Source organism: Protopterus annectens, chromosome 10.part0 (assembly GCF_019279795.1).
Source record: "Protopterus annectens isolate FY-2018-M chromosome 10.part0, PAN1.0, whole genome shotgun sequence".
Classification (NCBI taxonomy): Eukaryota; Metazoa; Chordata; order Ceratodontiformes; family Protopteridae; genus Protopterus; species Protopterus annectens.
This window is the reverse complement of record NC_056744.1, coordinates 1,003,458,338-1,003,478,006: the sequence shown is the minus strand read 5'-3', so window position 1 is coordinate 1,003,478,006 and position 19,669 is coordinate 1,003,458,338.

Sequence of the window (19,669 nt, the reverse complement as noted above, 5' to 3'; positions counted from 1 at the left end):
TCCATGTGTACTTTTTCTTGGTTTCCACATTCATCTGCTTTATACAAATTCATAAAATTTTTGAAACATCTCTAATATCGCTGTAAGATCTCTGTTTATCTTTTTTGTTACAGGCTCTCTAAGTTTGGTGACAACTCTTTCTACTTTCTGTTGCTTATGTCACTGTGTTAAAAGTTTTTGAGCTCTGTAGTTGTTTTAAAAAACAGTTGTTTAACAACAGTCTTTCTAAACTCATGCATATTATCCAAATGCCCCCTTATTTGCTCTTAGCACTCTGCAAGACTACAGAAAAAAGATCTTGAGGAAACAGGCAGTTCAGCCCCATAGTACTGGTACAGTAGGACCATACATACACACAACTAGCACAAAATGTTCAGCAGTTACAACAGTAAAACCTACTGATGACTGGATGCTTCAGTGGTGAACAGGGATAAAGCCCTAACTACAACCCAGCTGACCCAGGTTCTGTTAGTGGCTTGGGAAACTGACAGAGCATCAGGGAAGGATGGAGGTGTGTCCATCCCTGGAGGAAGGGCGATCACTTGGGCATCCCTATGACATCCCTGGTGGAGGCTGTGTAATGGACAGGGAAGGTGTAGTCCAAGGGGGGATTAGGCTGGGAATTTGGCTGAGCTTCCTCAGAAGTAGGGGCAGTCAGGGAAACCAGGTTAGTCCTTGAACAGCAGATGATGGACAGTGCCGCCCACCCCAGGACAACCTTAAGTTCTGTCTTGGTCCAAGTAAAAAAGTATGGAGTGAAGTACAGGGGTGAATTACTGGAACTGGTAGACCCAATGATGAAGATGGGGCACTGAGGCTGGCTATCAGTATGAAATGGCGAGAAATGCACCCTCCCACAAAAAAAAAAAAAAAAAAAAAATTCTGCTGACTGAAGCAGAAAGAGTGTAATGCAGGGGATGCAGCAATATCTAGTCCAGAACTATGCACCCCAGTGAGCACACTGTGACACACAAACACACACACATATCTATACACACCACCAAAGGGAGAGGGAGAGAAAGTTCTCTCAACAAAGGCTTGCATGCAGTTGTGAAATGTTTGATGCACATATTTAACATTTTTGAATGTTGCATTGTCTGTATTGTTCTAGCAAACTTCCCAGCCATGGTTGGGCTTTCCCAGTGATATATAACCTGTAAAGAAAGACAGTTGGGTAGACAGAACTTTCAGAGTCTTTTCCGGTGTCTTTAAGTGGACTAGTATGGGCCCAATTCATATATTAGAATTTAAGGAGCTCTGAGAATTTGTATAATTCATCTCATATTTTCCTTCTCTGTCTTGGAAATTTGGCTGGGGTAGTATATCTGAGAGAATCAGTATATCTTTGTTAGCTAAGTACCCTGTCATCCTTTCTTTTATACACCTGAGTATAAAGGATTAGTCCAGATAAAAACACTTTAGCTAGCAGATCTAGGATACTGTCTCTCTCTCTCTCTCTCTCTCTGTCTCTCTCTCTTTCTCTAATACTTTCACTGTGGGAGGAATAAAGACACCTTGTTGAAGCTTCCAGTAGTTTATTCAGTTAAGCAGGTAGATGGACGAGTGATTTTGTTCTATTACATTACATTCAACAGGTCAGTTATTTAAAGGCAGCTACAAACAATGGTGGGAGGGTCCATGAGAGCTGACTGGAGAAAAATCTGGGAAATGGAAAAACAAGGAGTCAGTCTCAAAGCTTAGAGTTCAGTCCCTTATTTGAATATTCCGGAAAGATCTGAGAGGGTTTTCCAGCTCAGCAGGCTGTGGAGCTTCATTCTTAGTTAAGAGCTTTTACTTTTAACTTCTAACAAACAAAACATGACACTCACCATGAGCTACAACTATAGAACTATATTTAAGAATACACATTCTTCTGAGCTTCACCGGATCCATCTAACAGGGTGGTTTCCATTTTGATTGTTGAAAATGTCTGCTTTTACAAGGCTATCACCAATATTTATTACTCTGTTTTGTAACACATGTAAAATGAGAGGGTGTGTCTGAATCAGTGGGGCTCGTATTCCTTGGATCCATGTATGAAAGCAATATTACAGAACTTTTTCCAGTCTATCACATGTAATATGAGACAATGTGCCCACTTTTATGGGGATCATTATCTCCTGACACACAATTTGAAAGTCTAATATTCTCTTGTGTAGGAAAAAAATGTTTATAGACCCTGCTTAAAAGAGGCTCATATATGTTATTAATGTGACCAGTTCCATTCTTCTTCCTCCTGATGAAGACAGCCCTTTCTATATGCAGGGAGGAAGCCAGTTAAAGCTACACTGATTCCCATTTTTGAACAATACATGCATCCAGAGAAATGACATACAGTGGAAAACAAGTCAGTGTTCATTTTTTACAGAGCTCATGGATGTGCACAAGTAGGAGAAAATAAATACGTAATGTTTGAGACCTCTGAACCTTTTGCATGGGCTTTCTGTGCCCATGGAATAAAAATCCACCAAGTGGTGAACTGCAGCATATACAAAAATGTTAATAAACATAAGAATCACAGATCTTCTTTGAGCATGGGCAAATTGGGCCTATGGTGTAAAGAATACAGCAGTGTGGTGTGCTGCCCTGGAACAACAATTTTCATTGTACTGCAGATTACAGAAATTGTTAAATGCAGGCCCAGTGGCTACAGAATCTACACCTGGTTGTTGTGGGGTAGCTGCAATGAGAGTTGAAATGCTCTTGGTCTCAGAGCATGGTTTTATGGTACTCCAGTCTGGGGTCTTCACTGTCTAACTTATTCCTGAGTCTAGGAGTTACTGAGGGCTCTTCTGTTCAGATTCTTCCTCTCTTAATGTTCCAGGCTGTAAAGTTAGTGTGAAAGAGGGCTACATAGCTTTGTGCCTGGTTAGATAAAGAGCTGGAAATTGGGGAGGGATCTGGTAGAAGGACAGTTAACCAGTCTCTTGAGGGAAGGGGTTGTGCCATGGGAACTGGGGTGGAGTTAGATGATGTAAGAGGCTGATGTAATCGGTATGGGAATGGGCAGTCAATCAAACTGGGATGCACAGGCCTACCTTCACTATTATCATGCTTTTTACTGAATTTGCCATTTTGTTTGCATTTCACCTCAGAAGCATCATTTGATTTACTTATATTAGCATTTTTATCATCACCTATAGCTGACCATCAGCTGCCCTAGCTTCTCTCCTCATTCACCAGGTCTACTAGACCCACCTTAGCCTCCCCTGGAGTCAACCAGAATTTAGTCCAAGGCAAATGAGGAAATCAAAGATACTATGGCAGCATGCATCATGCTGCATACAAGAGAGTGTACGGTAACTCCCATTCCCTTGGGGCAGCCTTGGCAACTACATGATTGTTGCCTTTTGGAGGAGCATACAAGCTTCCATGGAGGAGCAACCTCCTGATGGAACAGCTTACTGCTCATACAGCATCGCCAGGCCTGGGTGCTGTGTATTGCAAGATGCCTTTAGGCTGTCTTCTCCCCCCCCCACCCAATGGGCAAACAGACATAATCTGCTTATTCCCATGCTCCCCCTGCAGCTCTTCAGCAACCCTATCGCTAATCTAACATGGGTCATCTGGGGTGCTTTATCCCTCTGCATCATGGGGCTGCTTAAGGGTGGCCACGGTGGTGCAGTGGTTAGCGTTGTCACCTCACAGCAAGAAGTTCTCTGGTTCGATCCTCGGCTGGGGTATCTTCTGTGCGGAGTGTGCATGTCCTCCCTGTGGTCGTGTGGGTTTCTTCTGGTTGCTTCAGTTTCCTCTCACATCCCAAAGACATGCTGTAGGTGGATTGGACACTCTAAATTGGGCCTAGGCGTGAGTGCGTGTGTGTGTGTGCCTTCTGTGGAAGCTTGGGCGCCGGGCTGGCATGTCGACACTGTAAAACTCCACTGCCAATCATGAGCGGACATGTGATCCACTGTGGCGACCCCTAAAGTCCAAAAGAAGAAGATCATGGGGCTGCTTACTTTCATTATGATTTTACCTCATTACTAATTCAGCCTCATAAGTGATCTGGATTACCTTTTCTAAAGCTAAATTTACTTCCAAATGCTAGTTTTGAGACACTTCTAGCCCAATCCCTATTTCATCTCTACTATTTTCAGTTTTTGTCTGGATAAACCCACAATATTAAGATAGTTTACATACGTTCCTGACTAAAGATGTTACTGACTCTCCTTTAGGTTGTGCACATTTGGGAAAATATGTCCTTTGATGAATAACATTTCTTTCTGGCACATAATGTTTGTTAAGCTTATTTATTACTGGCTCATATGTAACACTCTGATCCCAAGAAAATGAGCTGTAAATGGCTTCCACTTCTTTGCCCATAACACAAAGTATTTATTTCTTCACATTCTTTGTCAAGCTTTAATAATAATCAAAAGTGTGTGAACCTCAGCCTCCATGATGTCTAGATAAATGGCTTTTTAAAGTCAAATAACTTAGGAAAGCTCAATTTTGCTGTCTTTGGCTAGTGTTCAGTTACTTAGCTATTTAGGGTACTTAGTTGAAAATCAGTAAATGTTATTTTGAGTTATAACGACAACTTTTTTGGAGTAAAAACTGCTTATTTTGAGCTCTAGAACCTTATGTGTTTGGCCCAGTTGCTGGCTTTGAACAGTGTCTTCCTTCTAAATTCTGTCATTTTAATAAAAAAAACATCCTACTGGTCTGACAACATGTCACAATATCAGCCTGAAGTATTCAATAAAGGCACTTGACTCATGACTGTAAAGTTATGATTCAGATTTAATCCTCTTCTCAACTGAGTGGCCGTATGCATTATGTATACTCAGCAGACTTAAATGTGCAAGCATATTAAAACATATACATTTACTGTATGTACACATTAAATGATTGTGCATAAACCTGTTAACATCTCAGACCAGTAAGTAATTTGATGGAAATTAGGGTGGATAAAGTATGACTGTATAAAGTACTTACTGTAAAATTAAACCTTTGAGGGGACGTTCCTGTAAAAATAAACTATACCGTTTTTGTGCTTATCCACCTTCTGTTTCTCTTTTCTTAGACAACATTTTTATCCTTATTTCCTATGGATTCTAATTCTGGTCTCATGCTAATATTCTAAAGTAGCTTGGTCTATGTGAGAATCACTCATATAAAAGCATTTCTAGGAAACTCTTCTGTTCTTTGAGCCCTGTCTGGTCCTCTCAGGGAAAGGTGTTGATCTTCAAAGGGAGACTTGTCTGTTGTAGACCATTATCTTGTGTCATGAAAATTGTTGTATCTTTCAGCTTTTCCCAGTTAGGGGTCGCCCCAGCAGAACTCCGGTCCGCTAATGACTGGCAGTAGATTTTTATATACTGAGTTGCCAGCCCTGATGCACAACCTTCAACGAAGGTACGCCCATTCACGCATGTCTCCACACAGAAGACGCTTTAGCTGAGAATTGAACAGGACAACGTCTTACTGTGAGGCGACAATGCTACCACAGCACCATTATAAAAAACTCCAACACTTTTAAGAACACTAATCACTATCCCTAAGTTTATTTCTCTTAGGGTATGGAGGGAGGGCAGTGTCACTCGTCTAGTCAGGATAAAACAGACGAACATTCATGGGTTCAGTTCAAGCAGCTTTATTACACACAAACACATCAGGAATGAGGCTTTGTAACTTAAACTTAAATAAACTTATAAACAGACTGACTACTACACTCATACATGTTACCACTCTGGCTGTTCTCTCAAAATAGCACTGCTGACTGCACGTGCTCACTATTTATATGCTCATGCCTACATCTGGAAATGCTTCTTAAAGGTACATACACACGCTCTGTTCTACATCCTCTCTCTTTGAGAAATAGATCATATACTAAATAACAGTATTCAATGACATGCAATTTACACAGAAATGATCTTTTGACATGCAGTTATACAGAACTAATTATTTGACATGCAATCATACAAAATTAGACACATATAAAACAATCCTGTCCAGGTTGCTGTGTATTTTACACTAGGTTTAGAAATATGACCTGACTGTGTAACATAAAAGTCAGAACTGGATCTAGCAATGGAGACTGTCTTCAAGGAATGTTCAACTTTGGGGACAACTGGGACATAATCAGGAATGGGAATGGATACTGAGACATGTTCTTCGGTATGAACATTGTCAGGGTTTCTCTGAGATCTAGGGTCTGTATCACAGGTACGATGCTGTGATATCATTTCTGATGCAGGAGAAAGATGCCTGCAGTTTCTCCTGTATTCTATACCCTCAGATTCCACTAAGTAGGATCTTACCTCGGCACATACACCTCTCACTTGACCAATTCAATCAAAGCCTTTTGCTGTTTGCATCCTCATTGTCTCTCCTTCTTTCAATGGATAAAAATATCTGCTCGTTTTATCATAACTGGACTTCTGAAAGGAATGGTTCTTAAAAAGTTGGGCTTTGATTGCTTTGTTGTTTTTAGCATTAGGCACCAACAAACTAGAAATGATAGGCAAGATTGTTCTGGTTTACCTAGATAGAAGCCTCTCAGCAGGCGAGCCAAGTAGATTGTCACGTGTTATATTTCTGAGGTTAAGTAAATTCAAGAAAATATTGGTATTGTGACACTTTGACCTCTGTAGTAATTCCTTTGCACTCTGTACTGCACATTCAGCAAGGCCATTTGACTGTGGGTATTCAGGACTACTAGTAACATGGATAAAAACCCACTCTTCTGCAAATCTCTGAAACAATTGACTGGTAAACTGGGTACAGTTGTCAGAAATAACTTTCTGTGGACTACCATGGACTGAGAAATGACGTTTCATCTGAGTAATAACAGCACTGGACGTTAGGTTAGGTAGCAAATTGATCTCAAACCAGTTTGAATAAAAGTGTACCAACACTAAGTAATGCTGATTGTTCCACTCAAATATGTCAGTGGCTACTGCTGACCAAGGTAGATCAGGAATATAGCTTAACTGAAGTGGCTCTTTTTGCAAATGCGGTTTAGTACTGTCGCATACTGAACAAGAGGAAAGCACTTTATCAATGTCTTTCAATAGAGAATGCCAAAATACTAGTCCTCTTGCCTTTCTTTTGGTAGAATCAGAACCTGGGTGGCCATGATGCAAAAGCTGAATTTATTCATGTTGTAAGGAAGTAGGAACAATGACTTTTAGACCTTTGAAAATGGTACCATCTTCCACCAGCATCTCATCTCTGTATGGAAAATAAGGTTGCACTTCTGGCGGTACAAAGGATTGCTTTGATGGTCATCCAACATTGATGAAGTGGTTGAGCTTTGGCAAAATTGGATCAGTCTTTGTATGATCTCTCAGCTCATCAAGTATAGTGGTAGAAAAATTATGCAGCCTCCATGACATCAAAGTCAAAATTCTCTGCATCAAGCTGTTCTGTGGTATTTCTGGGTGATCTGGATAAGGTATCAGCCAGATAAAGAAGTTTGCCTTTTGTACAGACCATTTTGAAATTATACATCTGTAATCTGAGCATCATTCTTTGTAGTTTTGCTGGAGTGGTATGCATAGGCTTCTTTAAAATAGTGACTAGAGGTTGATGATCAGTTTCTATTTGGAAAGCTCAGCCATAGATGTAATCACGGAACTTTGAACACGCAAACACAATTGCCAAAAGTTCCTTCTCAGTTTGAGCATACTGCATCTCAGTTTGGGTAAGAGTCCTAGATGCATAGGCAACAGGTCTGCCCTCTTGAAGAATAACTACCAAGACTGAACTTTGAACTATCACAGGAAACAACTACTCGTTTGTGGACATCATAGTATCTCAATGTCGGAGGGCTGAAAATTTGCAGTTTGAGGTTATCAGATGATCTCTTGTGTTGTTCTAACCATGACCAGGCAGCATTTTTGCATGTCTGCTCTCTTAAATGTGCTAACTCACTAAAATCAGTGATAAATTTGCCCAAATAGTTAACCATACCAAGAAAATGCTGTAAAGCTTGTTGGACATTGTCCGGGGCTGGCGTCTCAAGAATGGCTGCTAGTTTAGAAGGGTCTGGTCATAAGCCTGTACTAGTAAATAAATGACCTACATAAGTAACTTCTGGTAGTCTGAATTTATACTTCAGAGCACTAACCTTTAAGTTCACTTCATGTGCTCTGTCCAGAACTTTCCTGAGGTTTCTGTCATGCCCTGCTTCACCATTACCCCCAACCAGTAAATCATCAACTATTATAGCATATGGACAGCACGAAAACATTTGCTCCATTGGATGCTGAAAGACTTGACAGACAGAATTTATTCCAAAAGGCATTCTGAGGAATTTGTATCTACCAAATGGAGCACTGAATGTAGTCAGTAGTGAAGATTTGCGATCAAGCATTACTTGCCAAAATGAACTCTTTGCATCTAAGACAGAAAAAACATTGGCATTTGGCATAAGGGCGGCAATCTCTTTGACTGTACCCATAGGATGATGAGGTCTCTTTAATGCCTTGTTTATTTCTCTTGGGTCAATGCATATTGTGATTTCATCTGAATTTTTCTTATGAGCTACCATGGAAGACACCCACTCATTTGGTTCTATGACTGGACAAATCGCACCCTGCTGCACCATTTTGTCTAACTGGACCTTGACTTTGTCCTGCATAGCTATTGGAACTCTCCTTGCTGGTCTGACCATTGGATTGACCTCTGGGTCTACTTTCATGGAGTACACAACTGGAAATTTGCCTAACTTGTCATTGAAAACATCAGCATACTCTGAGAAAATAGCATCAATAAAGCTGGAACTGGGACATGTGCTTAAATGATGGACTTCATCGGTAAAAGAAAGCAGTTTCATTCTTAAACTGTCTCTGAGACCTAATACTGACTGCACAGGTCTTTGGTCTACATAAAATTGCAAGCTGTAAATGTTCCCAACCGAATAGCATGAAAGCACTACTGAGCCTTCGGTTTGAACCTCTTCACCTCCATAAGCAACAAGCTTCGCAAAACTGTCCAAATTAAGTTGCTCACCAGCTCTTACTTTAGCAAATGTTTCTGCTGACATCACATTACACTTTGAACCAGTGTCTACTTTGAGCTCTGTGGTTTGTCATTGATCAGAACAGTACAAAATACTTTTTTGCCAGCAACTCCACTGCATTAACCTTTTCACTGACCACTGATACACCATCTACATAGAAAGTATGGTTGCAGCTTTCTATATGATCAACTTGCTTTTTTGAGTGATCTTTCTTAATAACCGAATGAGACTTAATTTACAAAACTTTTGAAAGTGATCAAATTTTTTACACTTGTGGGATTGCTAAACAAATGCTAAGCACTTCTCTCTTCTAGACTCATGACTGGCACAACAATTATGACAGTTAACAATAAGACTTGACTTGGGTTTTGTAGACGTACCCTTATACCTTATTGGGAATGTCCATTTTACTGAACTAGTCTTGGAACTTGCTAGAAAGCTGCGGCTGCTACCAGGGAATCCCACAGGAGTTGCAGCTACCATGTGCTTAGGCCCTGCTACTGCTTGCCATGTGCTGCATGTTGTCTATACTTTGTCTAGAGGTTACTGAAACCCATGCTCACTTCCAAGCATACTTGTGGGTCTTTCTGTGAGCTCATGGAACTGACAAATCTGTATGGCTTTGCTCAATGTTAAATCACTGTCACAAAGCAAAATCTTTCTCACTGTACTATTCTTAACACCACACACAAGCCTGTCCTTTATTAACTCATCTTTCAAGTCACCAAATCTCCATGTTTTAGCCTTATTTCTCAAGTCAGTGATATAAGCTGCAAATGTTTTACCTGGCTTTTGGTCTTTTGCATATAATAAGTGCCTCTATAATGTAACATTTGTCTGGGGGTTGCACATTTCTCTAAATTTACATTACAAGCACTCAGAGTACTCTCTTGATTCAGCCAGTACTTCGATATGGCAGTTCCCCCTCTCCTGCATATACTGCTGGCACATACACAAATGAACACTCTCTTTCAATGGCCTCTGACCCAGCTAAGTTATGCAAAATGAATGCCCTTGTATGTGCATCTTTGTCAGAAAACGCTGCTTGTATAAAAATACAGTATTTCTGTTCAAATACTCTCCAATTCTCTGCTATATTATAATCAAACAAAAGTGGACTAAGTCTGTGAAATGCCTCTGCCATATCAAGACACAGTAGTGAAGGTAGTGAAGGTGCTTGGAACTATATACGAACATACACACATATAAATATATGCCAGAACTTGTAATTATGCCCAGTAGCACAACAGACTCTTTGAAATAACTGCACTTTGCCAAATAAGTCTCCTTAGCACAAGAACACTTTAAGACCACTGCCCTGTACTCTCCTAACTTAAATGGTTAGAACTACCAAACCTTCTAACATTTAACCAACTGTCCACAGCCCAAAATATAATACAATATAATTCACAAACCTAACAACTGCCCAGCACTCACCAATCTAGTCCAACCCAACGGCAATCCTAGAGCTCTAAGATCCTCAAATAAACTATTGTTAAAGATTACCCAAGCCCACAACACACAGGGGGCTGCCCTTTTTTTCCATAAAATTGCCAAACTGTGGAACACTCTTCCTCACTCTATGGCTAAAAGCCCCAGCATTCCTGAGTTAAAAAAAACTCCTTAAGGAACATCTAGCAAAACACTGTCTCTGCTCCTGCCATACTCCTGGTTAAGCTACCTATTACTCCCTTACATTACCCTAAATTAGCTCATTCTCACAGCTACAACTATTAAGTGCCGAAGGCTATTATCTTGATTCAACACTCAGTTTCAGTTAGCAATGTATACGCATATACAGCTTTGTCTTTAACTGTTATGTAAACTGCATTTCTCTGTCTTGCAATTACTGTGTCACACTGTTCTCACTATTAACTCATGCAGCCAGTTTTTATCACTAACTGTGACATTTTTTGTTAACTATGTTAATTTATTTGTTCATTATTTGCTAATTATTGTTATATAACTAATTTCTTTACTGACTTGCTTTGTACATTGTTGATTAATATGTGTTCAATTTGATTATTTAATACTATCTATTTGTATGTATGGAGCTTTTCTCCCCGGGCCTCCGCTGAAAATGGGCCTCATGACTAATCGGACATTGCCCAGTAAACAAACAAAATAAATAAATAAATAAAATCACTGTACTTTATGAAACCACTCCTTGTCAGTGTATGAAATACTTAAAATGACTGTACTTTGTGAATAAACTGTACACAGCAGAAGACGCTCAAAGTAAGATACACTTCAAAGTGAATGCACTTTGCAAATAAACTGTACACAGCACAGGAACCTTTCAAAATGGCTGTACTTTGTGAAATAACTCTGTACAGTCAGTGTAAGAAACACTTTGAAATAGCAGGACTGTGTGAAAAAACCAACCAGCACAAGAAACTTTTTGAAATGGCTGCACTTTGATTGCACTTTGCAATATAACTGTATTTTACATACAGCAAACTATTTGAAATAATTGCACTGTAATAAGGCACACACTCTGCAAACACTTTGCACAGTCTGAGATACTTCGAACAACTCTAGTTATACTTTGAATGGCTTCAGTCAATGCAAAATAGTAGTTTATGCCGGAAACACAGTTTTTTACTAAAAATATGCAGCCGCTTTGCTCTTTAAGCTTATTTTGCGTTTTTTATTTCACTCATTATGCCCATTTAATCTTATATCATGCTCATAATACTTTTCTTGTGCTTGTTTTACTTTAAACATGCTCTTTATGCAAACCAAAGGTAATTTTGAGCTCCACATGAATATTTCTGCTAGTTTTATCAAATATCACAGTTTCAAACATTTCATTTAATTAATAATGCATTTTGTGCCTTTTGTTTGATTAATAATATGTTTTGAGCTACCCGTTTGATTAACAATGCGTTTTGTGCCTTACAAGTGCTCTGTTTCATTTTCTTTGCAAAATAAATCTTTCATGCAAGTTTTGGTTACCTTAAGTTCATTTCTGGCCCTTTTTGTTTGTCTGAGCTTCATTTCACTCAACCAGCTCAATCTGCCTTCGCCTTCTACTCTGCACCTCATGGCTTGAATAAGCTGCTCTCTTAATCCCACTTCTGACACCATGTCACTCATCTGGTCAGGATAAAACAGACGAATATTCATGGGTTCAATTCAAGCAGCTTTATTACATGCAAACACATTAGGAATGAGGCTTTGTAACTTAAACTTAAATAAACTTATAAACAGACTGACTCCTACAATCATAAATGTTAACACTCTGTTCTCTCAAATAGGCACTGCTGCCTGCATGTGCTCTCTATTTATATGCATGTGCTTACATCTGGAAATGCTTCTTAAAGGTACATACATATGCTCTGTTCCACAGGCAGCTTTACTCTTGTACTGACCTACTGCTTCTCAGTGTTCATTCTTTATAGTAAAAACCTTTCACAGCTATGTTGCACTTATAGAAATGTCTTCATTGACATGTTATATTTCTCACCCCATAGCAAATGTCTTCACTGACAGGTTAAATTTGTCCTCTCCCCACCTTCCATAGTCTTAGAAATGCCATTTGTGTTGCAAGCTAGACCATAATCCCTTGTAAATAATAAACTGGCAGTAGGACTCTGCAATGGCTGTGTATAATCTGTATACGACCACGGTCAAAGAAAAGCATATGACATTTGGTTTAAACAAAGAAGTTATATATACTGTGGCCTATACCAATTGTTTGCGGGATTAAAGTTTTAATTAAAAGGTACAGCCTGGGCGGAGAACTATGTCTATCAGCAGCATCTTCCCAACAATTCTGTTCATTAAAAGCTCAGGCTAGAAGTTTCCAAGTCTGCACAACTACCTTTTAGGACTGGATACTTTGTGCATATGTCATTTTGATTATTAATTAACCAGGCCATGTACTCCCTGAATAATATATCACCATCTTGAGGTACTGGGATCACAGTTTTTGCAATATAAATAATCTAGGTTCTTTACTAAATCATTGTTTATTAAACATTTGATAAATATTTTGGAGTCCAAAATTTCTTCAGAAATATAGAGTTCACATTTATTTATTTATTTATTTATTGATATTTGTTTACTGGGAAAGTCCACTGGGCTAGGCTAGCCCATTTTCAGTGAAGGCCCGTGGGGGGGGGGGGGCTGCAGGAAACATACAAAGAATACAAAATTTAAAACATATTTTTACATAAGAAGTGTCTTAACAGTATTATATAAATTTACAGAAGATAGAAAAAATTATTGGAAAACAGAAGAGAAAAATTACATATTAGTATGATTCAATAAAGATATTTAGTACATCATACAAAACATAATACAGTGATATTTGGCAACAGAGAATAACAAACTGTCATACTTGAAAATAGAGGAGTGTATCCATGTGATCTTTATTTGATAAAGTATTGGGAGCATGCAAGTAAGGTTAGTGTGAAAGCATAGGGGTAAGACTAAAGAAATCTAGTACAACATGCAAAGCATATTTCAGTGGTGTTTGGCAACAGAGTGAGAAACAAGCTGTTATAGACAGGACAGGAAGTAGTATATCAAGTCTTTATGTGATCAAGAAGTGTAAACATGGGAGTAAAGGTTAGTGTGAAGGTATAGGGTTATAGGTTTATGATGGCATAAGAGTAAGGGAATGAGATGAGGTGCAGTCAGAGAAGGTGGTGTGTGGGGTATAGTAAAAGTGGTCAGTCATGCAATACAGGTGAAGGAAGTTTGGGAAATAGATGGATAGTGGGGAAAAATGAGAGAAAGGTGGGGTAAAGAGGAAGAAGGTAGTTTGTTAGAGTAGAGGCAGAGTGGAGACTAGTGAAAGAAGGGAGGGGAAGGAAGAAGGAGGAAGAGATGAGTAGAGGGAGTGTTAGATGAAGCATTCATGTGGTAGTATAAGAGTAAGAAAGGAAATTGTGAGTAAATGAGTTGAACAGATAGGATTTAGGTAATGGCTGAAGAGGGAACCAAGCAGTTACAAATCCACATGGAAGAGAAGTGACTGTGTAGTGCACTTTTGAAACTGGAAGGTGTTGGTAGAAGGTGTACAGATGCTGGAAGATTGTTCCAAAATTTGGAGATAGTCCAAGAGTATAAGAATTTGAATGCAGGAAGTTTGGGTTTATGTAGTTGGAGAAAGTATTGGTGTTCAGAATGTAGGGGACAAGCTGGAGAGTACAGGATAAAGAGGGCGCTGAGTGCTGGACAGTCCAGGGGTTTATATATACGTTTATGGGAGATTGTAAGCCGGAGGATAAGAAGGTAATGGGGCAGTTCAAGCCATTGTAGTTGCCAAAGGGCAATACAATGATGAGTAGAGTGGCGACTGTTTGTAGCTTATTTAGCAATCTTATTATAGCATGTTTCTAATTTTTGTCATTAAGGAAGACTGCAGATTAGTTAATAAGGGAGCACCATAAGTCAGTGAAGGTAGAAGGTATGATATAACTAATGCTTGCTTATTAGGGAGGGAGAGGAATTTATTATGTCGATATAGTAGCCCCAGTTTTTGGGGGGTTTTATTTATGTTATTTTGAATGTGATGATTGAATTTAAGATTTTTATTTACAATTACCTCTAATAGTTTGGTGTGGGTAACTAACTCAATTTTATTAGAGTTAAGGGAGAGAATTTCAAAGTCAGCTATATTAAGGGGAAAATTTGGAGAGAGGTGATTACTGTAAAGCCAGGTTTCTAGTGCGGTAAATGCAGATTGGGTGATTTGCTTTAGACTGTTTGAGTTGTGGGCAGAGCAGACTATTGTGGAGTCATCTGCGTACTGGACTAGTGAGGCCTGCTGAATAGCTTGGTGAAGATTATTAATAAAAATGTTAAACAGGAGACGGCCTAAAATTAAACCTTGGAGAACACCAGTAGGGTTATGTATGTAAGGGGAAATGGAGTACTGCCATTTAACAGCATACTGTCTGTCAGAAAGGTAGCTTTTGTACCAGTTAAGAGACTGAGTGGATAGACCAATACTAGAGAGTTAGGAGAGGAGGATAGAGTGAGATACAGTAGCAGATGCTTTTGATAAGTCCAGAAAGAGGGCTGATACAATGTTATCAGAGTCTCGTGCTTTGTTCACAATGTCTAAGAATGAGATTAATGCAGTGGATGTGCTATGTCCATGATGGAAACCATGCTGAGTAGGGGAGAGAAGATTATATTTTAGAAGGTAGTCTAAAAGTTGTTTTTGAACATACTTTTCTAGAATTTTTGAGATAGGAGAAAGTAAGGCTATGGGTCGGAAGTTGGAGATGTCAGCTGAGGAACCACCTTTATGAAGTGGTAATATGATAGCTTTTTTCCAGAGGCAAGGGGTATAAGATTCCTATATGGATCTATTAATCAGAATGCTAATGGGGTAGGCCACAGAATCTGCTGCAAGTTTGAGGAATTTGGCAGAGATATTGTCAGCAGAGATGGAGCAGTTTTTTGATCAGGAAGGTAGGGATAGGAGAGAGTGTAAAAAGTGGTAGAGGAATAAGATGTATGGCATTTGGTGAGAAAGTATCAATGGAAAGAGAGGGGTAGTGAGTAGAAGATGGTGAAGAAGCAGTTGGGGAGAGGAATGGAAAAGGTGGAGGTGATATTGGTGATAGTGTCAATATAGTAAGAATTGCAATTTGTTTGGGTGGTTTATTAGCATGTGGACAGGGGTTGGGCTTAGTGCCAGGTTTAAGAAGATTGTAATGAATATTTGTTCATTAATGGGCAGAAGGTTTTTGACCTTAAGCTGTAGACAATGCCACTGTTAAAAAGCAAATCCACATTTGTGCTACCTTATTTTTCAGTAGTTTATATTTTAAACAGGCTGTTGTAAATGAACCCAACAATAGTGGTGGATTATTATATTTATATCAGATAAAGTAATTCATCAGAACAGGAAACAATGACTTGGAATAAACTGTAGACAGTAAGTGATAAAAGTAATTAAGAAATCACATAAAGGTGGGCTACAGTGGAACAGGACATGGAAGAATATCTGTGCAATGTACTGAAACATATGGATATTATATATGGTTTTGAAAAAAATTCTTGATTAAATTATATTAGAAAGAGCTTTATAGAATTTTGGCAGTAGCTTTTGAAACAGATTGATTTATATTTATATAACATCTAGCCACTCCTTCATTGTATGCATTGTCAGCAATTCATACATTTTTGTTAAGACCACCTGGGTGTTAATATTACCTCATGAGAAAATAGTCTCACTGAAACATTTCTAAATATTTGGACTAAAGATGGAATACTTTGAATCCCTTTAGTCAATGATACCACTGAAATATGAAGTATTCTGAAGAAATTCAAATAGAAGTGGGATCTTGCTTAATAACCATAGACACAGAAACTTTATATACATCTCTAACCCACAAAAAAGTCTACAAGCCACTGAGTCATATTTTACAGAACTAATATATAAAAAGGGCCTAGGACATAAAAGAATAGCCTGTTTTCAGTTTTTTTTTGGAAGGATTGATGAATATTAATGCATTCTTTTAGACGGGTCTATATTAGAACATCGAAATTTCACAGTTTCGAATGTTCTAACATCGACCCCTTTTCAGTGAATGCTGACAACATCGAACATGCAGAACAGCGAATTTTTTCCTAGGGAAAAAATTTGCTGTTCCGAAACACATACACACAACACAAGCACACCAAACAAACAGCAATACACACACATACACCTAAAAATCTTACAGCTAACCCTGCACTAAACTATACAAACACCAAACCCTAACCCTAAGGTCCATCACTGTCGCACACTCACCTCACTCGCGCCCTAACCCTAACTCACCTAACCTGCCCTAACCCTTACGTCCACACAATCACACACATACCTAACCCGCACCCTAACCCTAACTCACCTAACCCGTCCTAACCCTCACGTTCACACAATCTCACACATACCTAACCCGCGCCCTAACTCTAACTCACCCAACCCGCCCTAACCCTCACGTCCACACAATCGTACACATACCTAACCCACGCCCTAACCCTAACTCACCTAACCCGTCCTAACCCTCACATCCACACAATCACACACTTACCTGAACCCGACCTGTAACTTTCCATCACAGGCTGAAAATAGTGAAACAACAGAAATGGACAACCAAATTCTTTCCCTAGGAAAAAAAATTGGTTTTCTGTTGTTTCGCTATTTTCAGCATTCGCTAAATAGGGGTCGATATTAGAACATTCGAAATTATGAAATTTCGATGTTCTAATATAGACCCCTTTTAGACAGTACATCGATGATGAAAGGGTAATGAACATGTAATGCAAATGACTAGATATCTGGACAGAAAAACTGCTGTTTGAAAATTCTCGGCCTAGCACTTTCAGTTTACTGTCCTGTTTTGTTGTGCTGATAAGTGTTAAAATGGATGGAACACTATAAACTAGGATATCGCAGTTTAGTGAAAATGAAAGGTTGGTTGTGACTAAAACTGTTCCTGTGGGGATAAACCATTAGTAGTCCTGGTCATTAAAATATTTAAAACTTAATTTTTGGAGAGAACAAGCACACAAACTCCCCATGTAGGGGGTTGCTCTCCCAAATTCCTCTAACTTACATAAACAACTCTAGAATACAATAATTCAAAGAAAAAAAATGTAACAATAGAATAACAGCACTGTTTTTTAATAAATTCCATTTTTAAACTGTGTTAATTTATTAAAATGCAGTTTCTGAAAGCAGAAAAGTACCACCTACCCCATGTGTTATCCAACATCCCCAATATTAGTGTGGTGTAGTTTGATAATTTGTTCACATGAAAATTCCAAAAATGTAAAACATGAGTGGAATGGCTTAAAGATTTATGGTTATTTAAATGATTTTTTGTTGCAGAAACTGAGTAAGTGAAACGTACAGACAGAAAAAAAACAGACTTGTTAATAAGCAAAAACATAACAAGCCTGTTTCAAATAGTATTAACTCTTGCTCAGCAATAATATTTTTTTACGGCCTTTATTCCCAGAAGCCATCTCCTTTGAAACTGCCATTACGATTGATTATTGTTTGATTATTGTTTAAAAGAACACATAGACTCTTGAGTAGGTGAGACAAACAAAAATGACGATTCCTTCAGATAATCTTTTTCTTTCAAGAAGCACAGATTTGGACAAATAAATAGAAAAGCACAAACAGCAGGCTGTGACATCTGTCATTATTGTGCAACTTTCTGGTTTATTAAACGATGCAAATATTTTGCCAGTGCAGCAGCAAAACAATTTCCCTACTTAGCCATTCATTAATACCTATTTTTACTAGGCAAGTGAATTGATCTTTTTCAGAACATTTTTAGCCATGATCTGGGCAGCAATGGCTAGGATATGCTTGGGGTTCCTATTACTTGATCGCAGATGCATTCTGTCGAATGTGTCTTGATCGAATGTAAAAGAACAAAAAGGAAAAATAGCGAAGCAGGTTTTAAGCGAATTCTTTCCCTGGGAAAAATTCGTTTGGCCACTTCCGTTACTTTGCTGTTTTTCGGCACTATAGTGCGATCTCAGAGTTGGTATATTTAAATAGGGGGAGAGTGGGGGGCACAGCCCCACACTTTATGTAAGGTTTTAAAGTTTTTTTTTTTATTTTATTTTTTTGGAGCAGTGATTTTTTTTTTCCCTTGGAAATAAAAAATCACTGTTCTGAGGTTTCGACATTGTAAGCTTTCACTTACATGGGGTCGATTAATCATTGTTCACTTTTTTAAGCATTCAATGATGAAATATAGACCCTATGTTTGTGTGTGTGTCTGTGTACATATATACATAATGATAAATGCACAATCCATCCACCTCTTTGCTGGACATCCACGCTTCCTCTTAACTTCTTCCTGTCTGTCCCAAATCTTCCTCACCAAATTGTTTTCTGGTTTTCTACACATGTGCCCAAACCACCGCAACCTATTCTCTTTGATCTTTTCTGCAATTGGAGCTACTTTGGCTTCTTCTCTTATGTCTTCATTTCTTCATCTGTTCCACAGTGTACATCCTATCACCTTTCTCAGGACTTCATTTTCATCACCTCTAGTTTCTTCAACTGTTCTGCCTTTACTGCCCAGGTTTCTGTACCATACAGTAGTACTTGATGCACCACTGTCTTGTACACCTTACTTTTCAGCTTCTTTGGAATTATTCTGTCATAAACTACACCTGATACTCTATGCCAGTTGGCTGCAGCCCCTCTGATTCTAGCTTTGACCCCTTATTTATTTATTTATTTTTACATTTGTTAACCAGGTTAGTCTGTCTGGGTTCTTAGAAGCCCTTTTTCAGCAGAGACCCGAGGAAAAAAGCTCCCAAAAAAAAAGTTTAAGTAAACAAATAGTAAGAACAAAGATAAACACAGATCACATTTTAAGTATACATACTTCTGAAGTAATTACATAACATGCAATAAAGGAATATACAGAATGGATAGAAATACAATACATATATGGAAATTTTCACGTAGTTTAGCAAGAAACTAAGCAGAAATATGGTAAGACTAAGGTCAATACATTGCTGAACCAAGGTACTAGGCATGAAGTAAGTAAATATACAGATAAAGTTGTGTGAACTTTGGAAGTTAATAAATAAATTAAAGAACAGTAATAAGGGGTTATGGGAATTGAGTGTAACATGAGCTAACTAGTATGGAATAGGATGGAAAAAATGTGTAGGTAGTAGTAAGAGAGAGCGCTAGAAGTGATACAGTTAAGTTAGGTT